This window comes from Thermobia domestica, chromosome 4 (assembly GCF_964235325.1).
Source record: "Thermobia domestica chromosome 4, izTheDome1.hap1.1, whole genome shotgun sequence".
NCBI classification, from domain to species: domain Eukaryota; kingdom Metazoa; phylum Arthropoda; class Insecta; order Zygentoma; family Lepismatidae; genus Thermobia; species Thermobia domestica.
In genome coordinates, this window is record NC_137457.1 from 47,776,446 (window position 1) to 47,799,920 (window position 23,475).

The window sequence follows — 23,475 nt, forward strand, 5'->3', positions numbered from 1 at the left end:
CTTACAAGTCACAAAGGACACTGAACTCCAGATTAATCAAGTAAACAAGATTCAAACTGTGTAACTAAAGACGATGTATTAGCTTTTCTATTAAATGTTTATGTTTCGAGTACAAGTTGGAACTATTTAGCTTTTCCATTAATATTAAGTATAATAATATACTTGTAAATTCGTAACTATAATGGAAATTCCGCACATTCCTGTACCATTTAAAATAAGACTGATATTGTCATATAACGAAAAAGTGATAACCTTCCCTATTGTTTTATCAAAAATGAGAAAACATTTTCAAATATCTCATTCAACACTTTCAAATAATTCCAATACGTAGTGGGTATGACGTAGTCGCTACCATAGGCCTATTAATATACCAATATCAAAATGAGAAGACGACCCTCTTGAACCAAGGTCGAATAGAAAGGATTATACTGTTAACCGAGGATCATACCGGAATAACTAACCAGATTCGCAGCTTTTGTATTACGAATAATTTATATAGATTCATAGTATTCACAAATAGTTATCGTTCATTTTATCATAATGTACTACAATCTTTACTTAACATAACAAAAAGCATACAGCCTTTATAAAAGACTATAGCCTCTTTTCTCAAACCCGTTAAATATATATTTGTTTAACTTAGACTATATTACATTCTAAAGATCCTCTTTTGGTCATAAACTATCTAGGTCGGAAGTCAAAGTACGAATATTTAACCGTGTATAACTTGTGCAATAGATTAAAATTCAGAACTAAATTGAACGTCGACCTTAAAGATCAAATATTAAACCATATGTGAAGAACGAAACATATTAAAATTCAGATTATATATTTGGTGTAGAGGTCTAAGATGAAGTATTTGACTGTGACAATTTCCTATACAGTACAACACATTTCAATCTGTTTCACATTTGTCAATGTATGATTGACTACTGTATAACACAAAAGTTGTGACCGCAATGTCAAAGGTCAAATATTTAATTATGTGTAGCCCATAAACAGTAGAACATATTAAAATTTTGTATCCAAACAAAGCAATTGTCATTGACTATTATATACGGCAAAAATTGTGAAAGAACAAATATCTAACCTTGTATAACTCGAAATTTTAACGATATATTAAATTATATTTTCTGACTTAGCAATGTTACATTGACAACTATATACGCCAAAAGTTGTGAACCTCGAGGTAAAGGTTAAATATTTCCTTGTTACAACATGTTGAAATTGCTGAGATCTCAAGTCAACTCTTATGAGTATAATAAATTTGTCAAACCCAATTTAACATACCAGGAATTTCTTCTTAAAAGTTTCTATGTCAGTCTATATTTCTCCCTTTTTCATCCTCTTTCAAGACTCTTTTTATCTCATGTTCGTGAAGTAGACCTATGTAGAAGCAAGTAGTTCAAGCATTAAATTTAATAATTTATTTATTTATTTATTTATTTTCTTCCTTTTGTTTACAAGCTTGATTTCTTAAATATTTATGTAGTTACACAATTATAATCATTAACATTACCACTACATCTACTAGTTCCAAGTTCCTTTGATATTGACGCATTTAGTTTCGGTGCAGCATCTTGGAACTTCGTAATAGTTCGTACATTTTTCTCCTACCGGACAAAATAATATATCACTCAAATAAACCAAGAGGGGTCATTACAAAATGTTCAAAGTTTTCAATTTGTACAAAAAAAATTAAATTCATATTAAACATTTTAAATTTTTTAAACACTTCAATTTTCTGTATTACGACAGTTTCAAATTTGAAATTTAATTAGCACATAATTCTGTGCTTTTTGTACCCATGTAAGAAACGAAGGATGATCATCTAAAATTTGAATTGCTCATTTTCTTGGGCTGCTATATCATCAATTTTGTATTTTAACTAACTCAGAAGTCTCTACAATTGTCGGATACGTCTGTAGCAACCTGGACAAATGTACTAATCCAATAAGCGACAAAGAGTCATTACAAAACTGGCGGACCAAGTTTGTATTCCAAATTTTCAAATCAACATTTAACTAGCTCAAAATTGTGTACCAGTCCCATATCTTTTTATACTAACTAACTAACTAACTAACTCTATGGCCTATGGAACCTGGAGGTTCAGTGCCGCGTTCACAAAAGCTCTCCACTGACTTCTATTCTTAGCTAATTGCATCCAGTTTCTACTTTGTATTCCTATTTCTGCGAGATCCATCTTAATATTATCCTCCCATCTGCGCCTAGGTCTTCCTAATGGTCGTTTATTTATGGGCCTACCAGTCAAGACTTTGAAAGCGTTTCTACTTTCTTCCATTCTAGCTACATGACCTGCAAACCTAAGCCTCCTAGACATGACGACTCTAACAATGTTGGGTAAACCGTATAAACTATGTAGTTCCTCGTTATGAAGCTCCCGCCATTCCCCATTCTCGTTCCTCTTGGGTCCGAATATTCTTCTCAGGATCCTGTTCTCAAATACTTTCAGTCTATGTTCTTCCCTCAGAGTAAGCGACCAGGTTTCGCAACCATACAGAACAACAGGCATGATTATCGTTTTATATATTTTAAGCTTCAAATTCCGCGACAGAATTCGCGACGACAAGAGATTTTGTACCGAATAGTAACATGAATTCCCTGCTTTTAGTCGACATTTAATTTCTTCGTGAATATGATTTTCGTCTGTTAATATTGATCCTAAATATTTGAAAGTATCCACTTTATCAAAAGCATTATTTAATATTTTATAATAAAAAGAAAATGAACCATTTAAATAAGCGAAGGAGAGCAATATTAAACTTTGTAGTTTCATATAGTTTAGTGCGATGTTTTCAAATTCTAACTAAGTAAATAACTCAGTACCTTCTTTGTGAATATTTATATTCTATGATTTTCTAATTACACATATTTAATAATATGTATAAAGCGTATTCAAAATGGGGTCTATAGAATGTAATTTAGACAGAGTAGATCTATTTTGTAAGGTTTAAAAATCAGATTATTATCTTTTATAATGGATGGATAATTTCTGCTATATAAATTACACTGAGTAATTAACGCCCCGTTAGTGCAATTGTGTTACATAGGTGTCGATATAAGGCTTACGGTTCCCTTGTGAAATTTGTGCTATGCTGAATAGAGATTCGGAAAAGACTGTAATAAAATAAAGCCATCTGCTATGCTAAATTACCGTTTAAAAGTGTGGTTTATCCTTTCGTAACAGTTTCTGCATTTAACATAATTTGTACTATGTCATTTAAGAGTTGAGAATGTGTTGTAGTCCTTAATAAAAAGTTAACCACAAATCTATAGTTATAGTGTAAACTCTGCTATGGTAAAAATTGGTTGACGAAATGTTTTAGTAATTTCTATTATTATTAATAGGGTTATTTAAGACAGTTTTCTTAGCCTGTACAAATTCCTTGCCTTTAAATAGTGGTTGAAAAGGTGTTCGTGCTCTTGCATAAGTTTATGTTGGTAACATGGGGTTGAAATTATGCTCGTGCTTTTGCGAAACATTGGTGAAGACATTCTTGTACCATTTCATAATATGGGGTAGGAAAATGCGCTTAATTCCTTTTCTGTTCTTATGCTCAATTTTTGCTTGTAAACGGTTGAAAGGTGTTCATAATATTTTATTAGATTCTTATATAATTTTTGTTATGCTAAAATAATAGGTTGGTATATGTGTTCATATTCTCTGACTATAATTTGTACTGTGTTAAGTGTTTGAAAATGTGCTTAGGGGATGAAAAACGAGCCTTAATCCTTTGTCAGCATATCAGAAAGGGTCCGTATAAGGGCCCATTTTAGCATACGTTATGATGTGTAAATTCCCAAGAATATATTTTTCGGGAATATTCACCGGAAAATTCCCCAAAATTGGAATTTTCCGTAAGTTTATGTACACTCACGTCCAAGATTATTTTCGCATGTCTATAAATATGTTGTTAGAGAAATATAGTTTGATAATGAATTCTCTCGGTATTTCTTATAATGTTAGTAAGTGTATAATCGGCGAAAACATCTACGTGGATAATTTTATGTAAAAAGATCAGTAAATAAGAACAATAAAATGAAAATAAAACTTTCTTGTCCATTAGCAACATTTTGTTTACTCATTCTAATTTTCGTATTTATATTTTTTTCCTATGAAAATTACCACAAATATACAATTTCTGATTATACACATACTATCAGTATTAAAAGTACCCTGCAAAATCATTATCGAATTATATTCTTACAAGAATACAGTTATAGATATGCGCCAATCATTTTGGACATGAGTGTACAATCATTAAGAAATTGCATTGTATTACTATATGATGATTTTAAAGTTAAATCCGTTTTCATATCACAGTATTACTGTCGCCCCAAAGGAGTCCTCAAAATGTATATTTTGAACGGTATTGTGTTATTTTATTAATACTTTATTATATTTAGAGAGTACGCATAAATGTAGATTTACTTACAATATCTACTTATTTACTTATATATTATTTATTTATATTGAAGTAAATAAGTTTGAAAAATGGTATACTTAGTACACATACATAACCAATAAACAGTATAAATTTATATGTAAGTGGATTTTCTAAACTTGACTCTACTACTGATATAAACATGTTAAATTTCTAAATGTTATAGACAAATTAGTTTGGGTAACTGTCAGAAGACACATGTCTCAGAATTAATCAACATTATCTAATACATATATATATTCACAATATCTTCAAAAAATTGATATATCTTTATAATTTTGCAAACACACTGCCACACACAAAATTTATTTCTACCTATTTCTCAAACTTTTATGGTGTAATTCACATGTAAGGGAAATCTGAGTTTTTTTCAGACATTCGATTCAGCAACAAGAGACACGAAAACGTCTATTTCAAGCAGTGGTTTGGTTGTATTAATAGCACCTTTTTCATCTCTATTTCTACATAATTTCTACATTACTTTAAAAGGTAGTTCCTTTTCAACATTTGTAAATAGTACTTTGCTACTTTTTAGTACAGATGGAAATACAACTTAGAAGATCATATTATTAGTTATATGAAGTAGAGGCAACGAATTTAGTTTTTTAGCCTACAAATTATTTATTTAAAACCTACAAGTAAATCATAATAAATGAAAATAAAACAATTAGTTACAGGGATCTTACAGTTTGAAAGATAAAGTAAAAAAATTGAAATAAATTCCTTCCCGGGAATTTACATGCCGGGGGAAATACATTGGAATATTCCCGCTGCCCATAACTAGTCATACCTGTTCGATACTTGTGGGCGAACAGGTCTCGACTCCTACAACCAAAACCCCAAAACTCAGAAAATGTCAAAACGCAAATTCAAACGGTCATAATCCGCACACAAATCGACAAATCTCCCAAATCCTCTAACGGTCATAACATCCACAGCCAAAACTCCCTCACAGGTAAGATGTCATAACCCTCAATGGTCATAACTTCCACACAAATGGACAAAACTCCCAAACATAATAATGGTCACGATCACCACATAAATTGATTAAACTCCTACAAAAATGGAAAAAACACCCACATCATCAGAAAAATACCCGATAATTTAAAATGATCCTAGTAGAACTTCTTTTATGCTTCACACGCTGAAAATAATAAAGGGAAATCGAAAGAATGCTTATGATCTAAAGTGGACAAGGTGATAGGTGGACAAGTCCCTTGAATTTTAGATCTTAATCAATGTTGGGACATGCTTTTATTATTTTCAGCGTACTAAACTTGCAACCAGGATCATTTCAAAGTGTGGGAGATTTGTCTAATTGTGTGAGACTTTCAGTCATTTGTGTCGCGGTTGTGACAATTTGTCGTGTGGGAGTTTTCTCCATTTCTGTAGGCTAATGGAGTCCTGCTACCAGTGGAGTTCAATTTGTATTTAAACGGCACCACAACTGATAACAATTACCTTAACTATGATAGAAATTTATGAATCCATATTACATTGGTTTCGATATTTTACAGTCACAAATCCACACCACTAAGAGTAAATAATAGCTTATATGGTTGTAACACCACTGTTTTACGCGACCCCGAAATCAATGAATTCCCCCGAATTTTCCATCGCTTTTATATGTTGCTCTCTCCTGCTACGCATTGGTGTGTTAGGAATGTTACCCAAGCAGCACTCCTTTCCAATTCCAATCTGTACGATTTACGGTTGAAACAAATTAAACCATACAAAATGTAAGTAGGAACACACACACACACACACACACACACACACATACATACAGGCTGTCCCATAACTCGTGTAATTTTCTATACTGAGAAATATATAAAATATCTAAAAACACAAAAGTTCATTTTCTTATACGAGATTGAATGCTAAATTTTGGGAGCAGTTTTCTCAAATAGTTATTCGTAAAATTTTGCGGCAAATGAGTTGTATTTGTTAGAAAATTCAAAAATACTAATTCACAAAGCTAGTAAAGCCGTCTCAAACACTATTTTGGGAAGGCACTCCTTTTGGGGGGCAAGGGGCGTAAAAAGGAGGTGGGTGATGTGTTACCAAATTCCCAAAATTAATTTTCGGAGTGACAGTGAACGCCACATGAATCACGAAAGTCACAGAAATAACGCCTTAATGCTCCTTACATGTAAAAGTGATCCATAATGGGGCTAGGGCCCCATTTCAAAAATAAGAAAATCACAATAAATATCCTTAGTAGGGACATACGAGAACAATGTATTTTTATTTTTTTATTGTGAAATTTGCCGTCATTGTAGCAAATGAGTATGCGTTTTTGAAATCTGGAATGCTATTTTTGTAACGCAGCGCGTTAGGGGGCACAGGGGGCGAAGCATAAGATGATGGATCACAAGTTCAAGTTCAAAATTTAGTTCCCGAAATGCCAGTGAGCGTTAGAGTTTTCACAAAGGTCACAGAATGAATATTCTAATGCACAGAATTAATATTCTAATGCGTTTCCAGTGTCTTATGTAGGACTATAGTCCCCTTTGTAAAAGAAAAAGGACGATAAATATCCTTAGCAGGGACATACGAGAAGAAGGTATATTTTGTGAATTAATGTGAAATTTGGCGTGGATGAAGCAAAAGAGTATGTGTTTTTCATATCTGTAATGTTATTTTGTTAATGTACTTGCTTAGGGGGGCACAGGGGGTGAAGTATAAGTTATCGGATCTTTATAAAACTTTCAAATTTTATTTTGGAAAATCCAATGTGTGTCAGATTATTCACAAATGTCACACAATTAATATTCCATTGCTCCTGGCATGTGCCAGTGACTGATCAGTGTTTTACCACTGATAAATCGAAAAATTTCGGTATACGATTCGAGAAGCCTTCTTTCGAACGCATGCTTGAGGAATCGTCAAACACCAAAGGTTCACCAACAATATTGCCAAACTTTGGAGAAGTGCTGGACGATTTAGTTTCTAAAAACACCTACTAAATAAATCTAAAGATACTGTATCCTCGTGAGATATTTTCCATACAACGCGGGAGATGATAGAGGCAACATTTCATTCATAGGAGTTGTTTATCGACCCCTTCATATTCTATGTTGTGAAAAATCGGTATATTTAGGTACACTAGGCAATGTAGGCAGTGTTGAATGACATTACAACGAGTGTTCGATAATTCTCGATGTAAAAGAACTTCCACTTTCCCACATAGCCACCTTTCATTATAGTGCACTTCCCTCAACATGTTCTAGATCAGATGTTCTCAAAGTCGAGTCCACGGACACCTAGGTGTCCACGAAACCTAAAAATTGAGACGTAATGTGTAACGCGATCTCCACCTTTACTCGTACAAGTGATTGAATGGAGCCGTCGTTAGGTAGAACAAATGTACCCTTCGGGCACATCCACACTTATAACGTATAGCAGGTTCAGAAATTAAATTATTTAATGCATAAACAATGTTAATTAAATATATAGTAATCCTGAGTTCAAAAATATTAGAGCAAATGCAGCTACTATTCATAAATATACTTAATAGTATGGTTAATCGGGAAAATAATATTCTTTGCTCTATTCATTAACTTTATAACAAATTCAATAAAGTAATACATATAATGACTGCTAATAAAGAATTCCATCCAAAGAGGCTACTTCAATAGACAAATATTTCTCCAGCAAATAAGCAGATAACCTTAACTTCCTAGAAAATTACATATAATCTGTAAGAATTTTTTAAATCTGAACAATTCTTAGTTACTTATATCAAACTTATTTCTTTATAATTAATAAATACAGTAATTAACTCACCAATATTTTGAATACAATATTCCTCCTTGTTATTTGCATACTATAGGCATGGAACTTCACACAAAACATGTATTAACAGGATCAAATGGAAACAATTTTTTTTTTTAAACGTAGCACCAAATAACTATAACTTATTTCACACATACACCGATCCTCAATTGAATTCTTAGAATATAATAATATCACGTAATAAGATTTTAACTTTCAAAACTATGCTTTCAAGATACAAAATAGCAAATGGTTCACTGGTTTTACCCATTTCGAACAAAATTCCAAACTCAGGATAGCTCAGACTTCTACCTTTGGATTCAACAGCTAAAGTGCTGTTGCCTAAAGACAGAAATTAAACGTAGGAAGATAGTTCGCACAAATTCCGCTGTTGGCGCTGTTATAATGTGAAGCTGATTTACTTTCTTTTTTAAACTCTAAATAAACATCTCGTTACACATTCACCTCTCCCTCAAAAAAATTTTTTTTTTGTTATGAAATATGCAGAATCTCGTTTGTCTCAAAGTCACGATTAATCACCAAACTATTATCACTATACCTACTAACACAGCAGAAACATACTTCCCAACTACACCAACTAAAGAAAAATAAACTAAAAATAAAAAAATAACCCCCAAAATACAATCAAACCACTACCATACTCTACATTCTCTCTACAGTTAGCAACTATAGTAATTCGTCTATGATTCGCATCTTTCATAAATTTACAAACACTTCCAGAAAAATTATGAAATAGCACCTAAATGCAATTTCCTGATTTTCCTAAGCAATATTAAATATAAAGCGAAAGATATATATATATATATATATATATATATATATATATATATTACATATTCAATAATAGAAAAAGAAATAACATTGTAACTTACAATTTCTGTCTTGATTACATACTGAACGAATAGTTTCCAGTTGAAAAATAATATGTTGATTTATCCATAACCAGTTTTATCGGAATAATCCATTTCCATCCAAGAGACATGACAAACAGACTAGAATCCGGTCCACGGAATTCTCCATTAACAATTGACGATACAATCCAGACTATTGGAATAAAAGCCCAATTTACAATTATGGAAGCAATACATTAGACATATTTAGACGAACACATTACAGGCCTGCAATGAGAAAACTATTTTAACATATAACAGTTTAAAAATTACTTAAAATTATGTTCATCTATTGTCTTATAGCACCAACGTAAAGCTTCAATAGCACTTTATGATTCTTAATTTTTCTTTTTTTATTTTTTCTTTCTTGTTTTTAAATGAAGATTTCTAATTAACAATAGGGATTCTCCTTTCTCTGAAAGGTTTTGTCATTGAGACATGTACTCTACGAATATCTCTGTCATTTACAACAGATTTAACCTGTAAGGAGTTTTCACCAAGGAATTTCTGGAGTTCGAATGGCCCCAACCACCTTTCTGATAAACTCTTCGTAATGCTGTCAGCCAAAGATGACTTGGTTTGGGCTTTAATTAAAAGTTTATCACCCACTTGATAATTAGTAGGTATTCTTCGTTTATTGAAAATTTTCTTTTTCCTATGCCATGCTTTCTCCATATTATGGAGCGCATTTACCCACAAATTGGGGTCTTTCTTTTGGATATCCTGCACATTCCATTTTACCTCTAATGGGTCTCCGCAGTTATAGTTACAAACTAAATCAAAGGGACTACACTTGGTCTCCTCATGAACAGCGCTGTTAATCGAGTACTCTATTTCGTATAGACCAGTATCCCATTGATTCTGTCTCTTACTAAAGTATATCCTCAACGAATTTTTCAAAACTGAAATGTATCTTTCAGCTGCGTTTGAGGCACTATGGTACGGAGAAATTCGAATATCGCGAATACCATTACTATATAAAAAATCTTTAAATAGTGCAGAGCTATACACACTAGCATTGTCATGTGCCAAAGAAAATATAAAGCCATGTCTACACATTAATTTATATAAACGATTGATAATGGCTTGACTAGAGAGTACACGGAGTGGTTCTAAGAAAACTTGCTTAGAAAACGAATCTACCACAATCAAACAGTGGCGTCCCGATCGTGTATTGCACATTGGACCAATTGTGTCCGTATACCATCTCCCATTTACAAATTTTTCAAAATCTGATGTTAATTGACCCATTTGTTTCCTATTATTAGGTTTATTTTTCTGACATAGCTCACAGCATGACACAAATTGTTTTATATCTTCTACCATCCCACTCCAAGTATATTTGGCTGCTATACGCCCAATAGTTTTTCTTGTCCCTAAATGGCTTCCGGGTAAAATACAACTATGATGAAACTCTATAATACTATTGGCTAGACATTTTGGAAGACAAATCTTATACGGGTTTTCTATAGCTTTAGTCTTTTTACACAGAATCCCTTTAATTAACTTATAATCCTCTAATCTCTCCTTTCGTTCTAAACGATGTATAATCACCATTAATTCAGGATCTCTAGCTTGATGATCTTTTATAGATATGTTAGCAAATGGCATATTCCAGAGATTTACTAAGCATAAATTATTAATCTCTTGTTCCATGGTTGGCTCCAAATACATAGATTCAAAATTTTCCTCGTCAAACAATCGTGACATAAAATCTGCACTTATATTCAAGTTACTTGAAACAGATTTTACAGTGAAATCAAACGCTAATAATCGATACAATAAACTACCATACCTTTTGACCCTTCGTATGTTACGTATAGCATACGCTAAACCCACATGGTCTACCCTCAGTTCGAATTTATTATGCAAAAAGGTTTTATATTGTTCCATGCATTCAACCGCCGCCATAAGTTCCAACAAAAGATGGGCTTATTTAAATCATATTTACGTAAGCGTCTACAAAAGAATGCTACCGGAACTCTATTTCCCTGACCATCTAATCGTTCTAACGTGCCTCCTAAAGATTTTAAACAGGCATCCGATGTAATTATAAAGGGTTTATTCAAATCTGGAAGTTTCACTACTACATAAGCTTCAAATAATTCCTTTATCTGATCTAAAGCTCTTTGCTGTTCTTCTCCCCACTCAAATTTACACTTCGCCGAACGAAGTCGAGTTATCGGTTCCATCACATCATGAAAGTTTGGTATAAACCTACTATAAAACTGTAAAAAACTAGCTAAGCTAATCAAACTTTTCCGATTTTTCGGTGCAGGTAATTTCCTGATAACTTCTATTCTAGAAGGATCCACACATAGATTTCCGTTTTCAACAACAAATCCCAAATATGAGATCTTTCTCTGAAATAATGCAGATTTATTAATCGACAATGTTATACCAACCTCATTAAACTTCTGCAAAATCGACTCAATTAGCTGTTTATGACTCTCTATATCTTTACTTACTGCCACTATATCATCAAAAAACCAATCCACACCTTGTTCTTTCAAAGGATATAGCAAATCAGTTAAAACCTTTGACAAAATAAATGATCCTGAAGATATACCAAAAGGCACATACTTATATTCAAATAAACCGCGATGAGTTAAAAAGGCGGTATATTGAGTCGAATTTTCACTAAGTTTCAAATGATAATATGCTGCGTGAACATCAAAATGGCTGTAAATAACTCCCTGTGATAGACTAGCTAACACATCTTCCATACGAGGAGTATATTGTGCATTTAAACACAAACGAGAATTTAGAGATTGATAATTCACAACAAGCCTTTTACTTCCTGACTTATTGTTGACAAGAAAACAAGGAAAAGCCCACTGGGAATTACTAGGACGAATTATTCCTTGAGCAAGTAAATCATCCAAAATTACATCCATTTGCTTTTGTTCTGCCCGCGAAAGAGGGTAAGGTTTTTTCCGTATAGGTGTATCGTCTTTTAACAATATTTGATGTTCAAATCCATTAATACATCCTATCTTATCACTAAAAACATTAGGATATTTATTTATTAAATTATCAACATACCCTTGTAAAGTATGATCCTGTTCCAAGAAACTAGGGTCTACTGTGATTGGTGACAATGCTGATGGCCGCTGTTCAAAATTCCCTGACCTCTCCGGATACAATGAAGAAAAAGTCTCTCCAGGGTTGGCAACAATGGGAGGATCCAAGGGCGCTGACGATATGGAAACCTTGCAGACGCCTGGCGACGAAGTCATTTCCCTTTCTCTACAACCGTCCATCCTCATAAACAAATTTTCATAAGCAGAAGCACCATCGCTACAAAATAAATCGCTTTGCGCAGAATAAGAATTATCTTTATGGGAGGGGGGTGACAGATTATAAGTAAGGGGTACCACGGCACGTTCTTGTTTCAATAAAAGTTTGTTATTGTCAAAGTCTATCTGAGCACTTATAAATTTTAGTTCCTGGAATCCTACGATAAATGTAGGTTCTAAACCTTCCACTAGAAAGAATTTCAATTTGTAAGTTTTCTTATGAAATCTAATAAATAAGAAAACACAGGAATTCAACTCGATCTTTTGTCTGTCCACACCTACTCCACTAAATTTTTGCTCATAGACACGCACAGGATTATTTAAAGTTTTATTCCACTTCTCAAAGTACTGTTTATTCACCAAGGAAACTGAGCTACAACTGTCAAGTCCTCCTTTTAATTGTTTCCCCATAATAAAGGCATTGACAAATGCTGCAATGAAGTTCTTAAATGTTCCTTTTTTTGGATTCTCACTCTTAACCTCCTTAAAGTTTGAAGAAAGTTTATTAACTGGACCTTTATTGACCTTACTTGCTTGGGAACGAACCCGGGACCTCTCACTATTTGTAACACTGCGTACCCGCTCACCGCTTTCAATGTTCAACTTAGCTATACATTGAGAAAGTTTATGTGGGCACTGAGAAACTCTATGATTTCCTTGACAAAAATAGCACTGACTACTTTTCTTCCTACTGTTTCCTTTTGTTGATGTTTAACTAAACTATTGTAAACAATTAAGTTCCGCTGATGTAACTCATATTTTTCCACTTCTGCTTTCACAAATTCTAGAGATACTGGACGATTATATTTAAAAAAGTTCATAACGTATTTGAGGCTTCATCCCATTTAAAAGAATGTCAATTAATGTTTGTATATCTTCTCTCCCGTGTGTGATCACATAACTATCCACCACACTCTCGACGTGAGATACTATATTAACCTCCGGCTTTTGCAAACAATAAATATATTTACGTTCTATTTGTTGTTTACCTATCGGGGTCACAAATTTTGAATACAATAGGTAACTAATATGTACCCACTGATTTGAACCCTTTATCAAATTAGATAACTCATGATTGATAAGGCCACTACTCCTTCCTAAAGCTATAATAAACAAAGCTTCTTTCGGGAACAAGTTGAGTTTCATAATCTTATAAATCTCTAATAAGAAAAGAAAAATAATTTCGTCTTTAGTTCCATCACAAAAAGGGATTCTTTTTATTTTTTCCGAAAAATTCTCATTGGCAGCTGATACTGCTAATTTATTCATATCCACAGAGAACGGCATAAAATTATGTAAATATGGCTTACTACGTTCATTCTCTGTATTGATTTGCTTATCAATTTTCCAACAGTCTTTTTCATTTAAAGCAAAACAGCTCTTATCTACCACAGGTGCGCTGAAACCAGTTTGCCTTAACTGACCTACCGCAACGCTCTCACTCTCATTCCTCAAATCGTGAGTCGTTGCACCTGCCATGGTCGAAGTGTAAACACTGCTGGTATCTGAATCTAACAACGGTGATAAACTACCAGCTGTTTGTGGCTCAACTGCCCTACAGTAACTGTCCCTATATCTTTCGTTTTCTAAAAACGAAAAATCTTGCTCCCTCAAAAAAGGATTTAATGGATTAGGTATTATCAAACCACTATCTCCATTGGGAAAATGATTTAAATTTAACTGGCCCTGATGGGTACGTTCACTACTCGTATCTGACATGTTTCTGGTTCGAACTCCGCAATATATAAAACTCAACTCTCACAAAATTCTTTCTATATACAGCCGATATGTTACCAAACAAGTGATATCCTGACAAGTAAGAACTAGATACGTGTATCGTAACAAAATTAACTACACTGGTGCTAGCAATACTATATTTCATGTAGATGAAAAACAGAACCTGCTTTCCCAAATCTATCCTTCCTACTACTTATAATAATAATATTTCTACTAATGAAAAATAAGAAGGAAGACTTTAGCTGTTGAATTTGTGTAACGCAATCTCAACCCTTTACTCGTACAAGTGATTGTATGGAGCCGTCGTTAGGTAGAACAAATGTACCCTTCGGGCACATCCACACTTATAACGTATAGCAGGTTCAGAAATTAAATTATTTAATGCATAAACAATGTTAATTAAATATATAGTAATCCTGAGTTCAAAAATATTAGAGCAAATGCAGCTACTATTCATAAATATACTTAATAGTATGGTTAATCGGGAAATAATATTCTTTGTTCTATTCATTAACTTTATAACAAATTCAATAAAGTAATACATATAATGACTGCTAATAAAGAATTCCATCCAAAGTGGCTACTTCAATAGACAAATATTTCTCCAGCAAATAAGCAGATAACCTTAACTTCCTAGAAAATTACATATAATCTGTAAGAATTTTTTAAATCTGAACAATTCTTAGTTACTTATATCAAACTTATTTCTTTATAATTAATAAATACAGTAATTAACTCACCAATATTTTGAATACAATATTCCTCCTTGTTATTTGCATACTATAGGCATGGAACTTCACACAAAACATGTATTAACAGGATCAAATAGAAACACACTTTTTTTTTAAACGTAGCACCAAATAACTATAACTTATTTCACACATACACCGATCCTCAATTGAATTCTTAGAATATAATAATATCACGTAATAAGATTTTAACTTTCAGAACTATGCTTTCAAGATACAAAATAGCAACTGGTTAACTGGTTTTACCCATTTCGAACAAAATTCGAAACTCAGGATAGCTCAGACTTCTACCTTTGGATTCAACAGCTAAAGTGCTGTTGCCTATAGACAGAAATTAAACCTAGGAAGATAGTTCGCACAAATTCCGCTGTTGGCGCTGTTATAATGTGAAGCTGATTTACTTTTTTTTTAAACTCTAAATAAACATCTCGTTACAAATGGAACTCACATCAGTTATGCAAGAGTATTTTTAACGTTAAAAAACTGTAGCTGTGGGCGGTACGAGTACAAAACAGTAGCTATTAATCATTTCTAGTGCTCAAGGATTTTATTGATTTTTCAGTTGAAATTTTTTTTCCGAAGTCCATAAAACACTTGTAGAACACTTGAGACTTTTAGCTGCAAGCTTTCGAGAAAACGTCCCTGCCTTGGTAATAGTTGAATTGAAAATCCTTCCACTAATGTAGAAATTCAAGACATAGATTCTACAAGATCTCTAACACCGAACGAGAACATCTATTGGAGCTATCGTGCGATACATCATGAAAAAGCGTTCTCAAAGAAAATGAGCTTTGTAGCTTTTGGTTGTGTGTGCGTTGTGAGAATGAAGAGTTGTCTAAAAGAGCATTGCTACATTTGATGCCTTTCCCTACAACTTACTTATGTGAGCACACCTTTTCTTCCCTTCGCAGTATTAAAACCTTAAAGAGAAGTCGCCTTAAGGTGTAATCGGACCTAAGATTGATGATGATAGAACTGATTCCAAAGATCTCAATGCGTCATGAAAAATACAAAGAATTTCATTACTCACATTAGTGACCCCATATTTGAGAACATTGTTTATCAAGTGGGTTTCCTTTTTTTAAAAAGCCAGTCTTGAAAGTTAGTGTATTTTCAATTGAAATTTCGTTTTTTAGGAAGCAATAATATATCTTAGAATAAATTACTTATTTTACTATTTTTATTGATGTTTTTTTTTGTCAGTGATAACGTTAATTAGTATATTTTTTAATTTCATGTGATTTTTCAGATAGTCCGCACACTTATTTTTCCAAATGAAGAGGGAGTACGCGTTTTCGGAACGTTTGAGAACTAAATTTAGATACCAAATTTAGATAAATCCTTGACGGCTATGCTCGAAGCCATTCTATTCGTATCGTCTATTTAGGTTCTTTCCTTTTTTTTTTTTTTGCTGATGCGGTAGTAAGAAGTCTGCATTTCATGTTTTGATTGGGCTATAGGATATAAATACACTTACCAACTGGTCAATATTTGTTCTCACTTCATTCTTTCTTCTACGATTATGTAAGATTATTACAGCGAAATTTTCAAACAGTGGACATTCTTTCAAAGAATTGCTGACTTTTTATTTAAAAGCTGGATTTTTTACATATAAATTTGAAAACATTTTACCTTATAATTGTGTGGATGATGTTGAATCTGCATTGGTTCTTGTAGTTGCCCCAGCCAGCATTTTTTGACCGAAGTAATACATTATGTTGTTGGAACAAGTATTTGTAGAATTCTTCATAATTCATGTGTGAAACTACGTACATTTTAGAACACTGACCGATCCCGTTGCTGACTGTGTTAATTAGCGTTTATACTCTAAGTATTGATTAGAGAAAACATTCTTTACTCACTGAATTACCGTACTGCTAAAGTCGGAAAAAAAAGTTGATGAAGTTCACTGGAAATTCCAGTGGTATTTTATTTCAGTAAAATGCCAATAACTACTCTTCAACAAGAGTTAAATTTTCATTAGAGACTAAGTACTCATATAAGAAAAGGAACATATAATGGGTTATTAGGACTAGGCTGTATGCTATACGCCTATGCTTATACAATTACTTACATACAATTACTTGGCATGGTTGAAATCTTGATAACATTTTATTCACATGAAATAAATATGATGTGCAGGCTGTTAGTTCCTGAGTTAGATGGGATCAAATTTGAAGTTTCGGCTTCGACAGTTTCCGAGAATCAATCTTAATAATGAGTTGATTTAAAAAAAACAATGAAGGACAATTCTCTATAACAATTGAAAAACATACTAATGTTTCAAGCAAAATATTGCACCAATAGAAATATGATTAAATGTCAGACTACTCAAAAATAATTTTAATGAAGTCTTAACATTGAAAAATCACATAACGTCGGAAGTGCTCGGCCAACCCTGGAAGGATGGCAACCCTAATTTCACTGAAATTGCCTGTGAAGAAATGTTCTATTCCGTTATCTCACCAATACTTTTCATTTACAAATATTGATATGATTAAAATGTTTGACAAAGGTTGGTAACTACTTGTTTACTAACACGATGAAACACAAAAACTATTCTCCAATTTAGATTAAATTCTAGATCTCGGATACAAATTCAAAAAAACTTTGTAGATTGTGAATCTGATCCGGTCATTTCCACCTCACAAGTCGGCAATTTTGTTATATAGCAGACATATACACGTTAGGCGCAAAACGCGGATTTGATTCCCGGCGGGAGCTCATGTAGTTCGATTGCCAGGGTTAATCAGCAGGTTCACTTTTAGCAATATTTCGATATTTTCAAAGTTAACCTTCCAATCCCAGATACTCACCTACAATCGTACAAATTTATATAGTTGTGGATTTGTATCGTAGAAAAATCATATTTGTATATTTATAAATTGTAGTGCTATAAAACATATATGACGCTTTGTAAGAGGACAGTAGCTACGTATATTTAAGTTTATAACTCCAAGCTGCATAATCGAAAAAATAAAGAAAACCTGTGAATTTCAGTATATTTTTATCTAGTGCACTATATATATTAGTATCGTTCAACTACCAAATATGACCAAACTATGTTAAAGGTGTCAACCAAATGCGGTTTGTAAGGTAAATTACGACAGTAAAAAATAACGTTTTGTTGCTTCAAAGATACAGACGTAAAATTTTCTCCTGTTCTGACTGTTGAGAACATAAACAAAAACAGTTAGTAACATTTCTTCTTTCAGTTTAATGTCACAAAACTTTTAACTTTAAGGACATGAGTTACCTTCCGAGACGGGCCCGGTGTCTAAATGGTAATATTTATCATATCCCTTCTTTCTCCTGTATTTTAAATCTGTTTCAGTTTGTATGCAAAACATCAGGACGGTTTATGTTTTTCTCAATACAGAAAAACATCCTTCACTTAGCTCATTTGCAACGAAAAATAATTAGTATGCAACAATCTGCACACATTACTCTTGTTTTTAAAGTAAGAAAATCTTCTCCAGCACTTTACCAGGAGATACGGTTCGTAGTATTGAAGCCACATCACCTCTCTGCACCGTCATGCTTACTGTTTGGATTAGGAAGCTGGTTGCTCTTTCATTACCGGATAACTGTATGATGCGTTTCCCTAATTGCTTTATGATTTTTAGGTCTTCCCTTCCCTACGAGCCACCGGATTCTCCTGCAACTCGTACGAATTTATATTTTTCCATAAGGTTGTATTTTCTTCTTTCCTCTATCTCTTTCCGACCTGCTGCATTGCCCGCCTGGATTGAAGAGAAAGGAAGGTAGGAAGGTGCAAAAGTGTCTGTGCATGAGAAGTCCCAAATTAAGGCTTTACCTTTCTTCCAAGGAATTAAGGATATCCCATCTTTTATTCCATCTGTTCTACTACAGCCATTTGGCTCCTTTATTGCCGGTACACCTGCGGAGATGAGTGCTCTCACAATGATGTCGTTGTAGTTCGAGTGTCAAGGATGTCTCTCTGTGCTTTTTATGTAGTCCTTTTTTGTCAGCAGAATTTTTGCACGCTTGTTATTTATCGGGTTGGCAAATATCTGCCCACAGTCTTAACGCAATTCCTATTCTAAAAGATTCATCATTCAGGTGAAGGACTAGAGGACGTAAGGGCAAAGGTTTGAGAAAAGTACCTGCCTCAATGGACGATGCAGTTATCAGTCTGGCCTTGTCTTCTGTGTTGTCGGAAGACTGTAGTAAAAATGAAGAATTTGATTGTATGATAGGTTCTTCCCATGTGGATTGTTTAGCCCTGAAACTGAAGTCGGATAAATCGGAGGCCACAAACAACTACCATGTGGACGAGCAATCTTGAACTTCAGAATCCCAGTGGAGATTGCTAATCTGTTGGAGATGTGATTTTATTAGACATTGAGAGCCGTAGAATGATGCCAAGAAGGTGGGAATAGCCAAATCTAAGGCTGTTCAAATGGCTAATCTAACATGATTAATTGGGAGAGATACCTGAAGCCATGTGCTATCCTCAAGGACACAATTTAAGATATACTCCAAAACAGATTTTATACTGTTGTCATACCTTTCTAATAAATCCTCTTCTTTCCATGAAGGTGAACATCGCAGGATATATAATAATCTTGGGATGGAAAATGATGTTCTTAGTAAGTAAAAGGCAGAATGAGCAGACATTGATGATATCTGTGAGAAATATATGTGTAACTGGTTAATCTTCTCAGTTAATAGAGTTGTCATTGTTTCAGCTGAGGTAGAAGCTCCAAGGAGGAAAACGTTTGATGGCGACATGAATTGGATACCTGGAGCTACTTGGTTATATCTCGAAAACAGTGTACCCTTTTGTTCATTTGTAGTTTCAAGAAAGCTGATTTCGCATTTCGAGAAATTTAGTTGCAGACCAATTGCAGCTGCCTGTGTGTTGATCGTTTTCAAAGTATTTAATACAATAGCCGGATCTCCAGCTATTGCACCATCATCGAGGTAGCAGATATTTAAGTCTCTTTTGATATTATTGACTATAGGTTGCAATGTTACGGCAAATAATGCTGGAATTAAGGATCACCTGGTTGAACTCCTCTTTCTGATAAGATAATATCTTTGCCATACTATAAATTCTAGCTTGCTGGTTTCAGCAAAGATTAGGTGTACATACGGATATATCGAAGGAAAATTTTCTTTGACGACAGATAGCATTGTATACCTCTCTATTTCATTGAATGCATTCCTAAAATCTATTTTTAAGAAAGCTTTGGGTTTTTGGTGATGGTATGAGTAATGGATACGTGCTGTATGTGCTGCCGCTTCAGCACCGTGTTGAATGCCTACTCCAAGTTGGTGTGGAGCAAGGAATTGGAGTAGTGGATGTTTAATCCTACCAGAGATAATCTTGGATGGAATTCTGAATTTGAAGTACATCTGATGCTGAGAAGGAGAATAGATAAGTGGAAGGTCAGATGGCGGAAATAGATATCCAAGAGCTAGAACATAGTGTTTATAAGGAAGTATGTGGAAAAGAACAACACTCTAACAGGTCTTCGGATCAATCAGTGAGACATAAAAAGCTGATCAAGAAAGCAGAAAGGCAGCTCACGTGGGACACCATAATAAGGAGAACTAAAGAAGTGGAAGACAAGAAGAAAAAGACTGAAAAAGACTGGAAATTAAAGACAAGTTTTCAACATTTGTGAGAGAAGTGATGAGACAACTGGAAAATTAGTGAAAGAAATTTAATGTGAAACAGAGAGAAAGTTTGAAGAAAATGAAAAGAAACTTGGATAGACTGAGTAGAAAGAAGTAAGTGCAAATAGCGTAATAGTAACTGGAAATGTAAAATTAACAGAACAAATAAGGAAATGTTTGGAATTTAGCTAGAGGTTTAAGCTATAGATCGGAAACAGAAAAGAATAAACCACATTAGTCAATATTGTTGATAAGGTAATGTTGCCAAGCACACAAAGAGTGTGCGTCTTTACAACAATAGAAAAAAAAACATGGAAAATAACATTATAAGTAAATAAAAAAGGTAAATAAATAAATAAAAGTCCCTAACGCTGATATTGGATAATATGTATGCATGATTGGTGAGTATAAAAGAGCTGCTAAGCATAGCTTACAGACTGAGCCTGGTAGTAGAGATTGTAATGAACAACTAGGAAGAGAAAGTATAAAAAGGAGGAAATATCTAATATCATTTTGAAGAAATGTAAATGATTGCCTTGGAATATGGAAATAAACAAAGCGTCATTTAGAGAAATTTGCATTAAGAAATATGGGAAGAGTAAATGTATGAGAGATATACTAAAAATTACCTTATTGTATTTACGAAACAAGAAATGTCGTATTGCTAGGAGTGTTTCATCTAAACTATTGATTCTTCAAAAACTGTATAGGACCTTGTTGCGTTTAGTCGAATAATAAACTTTTTGTTACAAAATATTGTTAATAAAATCTCCATTTTAAATGACAATAAGAGAAATAGCTCTAAATATTTTGCCAGTTTTCCTGGAGTTATCTATCCTTGGAAGTTCTCATACTTTCCGCGGCATGGCGCTGGTTGTGTCTGTATGCTCCTCTGGAGTGTGCAGGTAACAAAAGGCATATTGTTCCCAATAAATGAATTGGGTGTAGTTCGTTCTAAATTTGCTGCGACTTGATAATATGGGGAGGTGAAATGAAATTGTGTTAACATAGTGGAAAGAACGACTGAGGTTTATCCATAGTATGGGTTACTGGAGATTCTGGCGAAATCTAACCACTAAAATCTTCTAACTTCTATTTAAATCAAATTTTTGAGGCAAAAAATGAATAAGGAAAGAAAAGAAAATGAGTGGTTTGCGCTGGTTTGTATGGTAGATTTAAGTCTTTTAGAATACTACTATACTTGTTTCCTTTTTCATATTATATTCTCTTGACAAGAAAAGAAAAGTAATGAGAATTAATTTTAAATAAGGTCATATCTTTTGACTTAACAGCTATTTAAGTGCTGGGGTAGCTGCTTGGTAACCTATTTGAAGTAACCAGTTAATTTTAACTACCAAAAGAAGCATAAAAAACACATAAAGAAATTAATTTCTTTGAATATAGTATTTTATTAGTTTAACAACCGTTATTGTTTTTGGTCTGGGGATTTTTACTCCTTTTGTCCTCTATCAAACAAAACCTTGAAGAAAGAGCTTAAAACTACTTGTTACCTACTGCTGAGATGTATTTAACAGATTTAAGTGAAGTCGAATATTATTTCGATTTCATATGTATTTCTGTTATTAAATTTGTTCATATTATAATAACATTGTTATCTGTTTTGGGAAATAGACTGCAGTAATTGCCACTATAACTGGTAACTTGCTTTACCGCTTACAATCATACAAGGTCACTGTTTTCGTTAATTTTCTGTTTTTTTTTTTTTTTGTCTCTGTGTGTGTATGATAGTTTTGGATTTATCTCTTTAATACCAAATAATTCAGTACTGAGAATTTTCGGTGGCATATAATCATATATGTGTTTATTTCGCAACAACCTTTTTTACAGCAAATTTTATGCTCTTTCTTTGGAGAATAATATGTTTTGAGCTAGAATGTAAGGGATCCGAGTTTTTTAAAAATTTTATCACGCTATTTTAGGAGGATTCTGGTATAGGCGCCATTTTACCAAGATCGTGGCACTAGCGGAAACCTGACTATGATAGAAATGTAGTTTGCTATTTAGTTGATCTAATACACAGGTTTGTCAAGTTTTGAAAACTACCTCACTTAATGCAACCAAAACCTAATTATTCACTGGACTACTGGTTTTAAATCCCTGTTCGTGGGAGAAAACAAACATGCTTAGGATGACTTTGGTTTTGTAAATCTTTGATCTGCATTTTAAGTTTTCTTAATACTAAATATAACATTTTGTGTTATGTCGATTTCTCGTTTACAGAGAAGAGTTATGAAACATTCTTTTCTAATTAAACAAGATTTGCAAAGTAATCATAAAATATAATTTACATAGAGAAATGTAAATTATAATATATATAACAATAGAATTGAATGGTTGTTTTGGTTCTTATTTTCAAAATATTTGTGTGTGAACTGAGCTTGTTTGTAATTTTCTATTGTAACACCATTGATTACCTTACAGAAATACATCAGTTGCTTAGTTGGCACATAGAGTGGAAGAAGCTTTCTATATTATTGCCAGCGTTTCGTGAATTTGGTAATGTATTTTTTTTATATTTCATTTAGTAGAAAACTTGAATATTATTAAAAATAATTATAAGTTCTATTACGTCATCACTAGGATTAGTTTATGTTGAAATTATGTTTAGAATTATTCTCCACTGAAACTTTCTTCCATATTAGGAAAAATTGATTAACATGCATTACTGAATTTAGCTATTAGGCTTTTAACTTTTGCCTAGGTTTACTTTATTCTTAGGATTTTGTCCATACATTCTTTACACTATATCCTTTCCAGAAGTCATCTCACCATTGTTTCCCTCCTCAAAATTTAGTAAAAGAACGCTAATATTCTTTAGAGTACCGAAGATTGGAAATCCTAAAATGTAAGTATGTCATACTGTAAAATA

General features: G+C 33.2%; 1 long non-coding RNA gene across 1 annotated transcript in view; it reads left to right on the forward strand.

Annotated features, from left to right (window-relative positions):
• LOC145682749 (uncharacterized) overlaps positions 1 to 23,475 on the forward strand; it is a 1,030,881-nt gene that overhangs the window by 545,345 nt on the left and 462,061 nt on the right. The window contains exon 4 of the long non-coding RNA XR_014130952.1: positions 23,028 to 23,102. This is a non-coding gene — a long non-coding RNA (uncharacterized LOC145682749). The remainder of the gene's footprint in view (positions 1 to 23,027; positions 23,103 to 23,475) is intronic.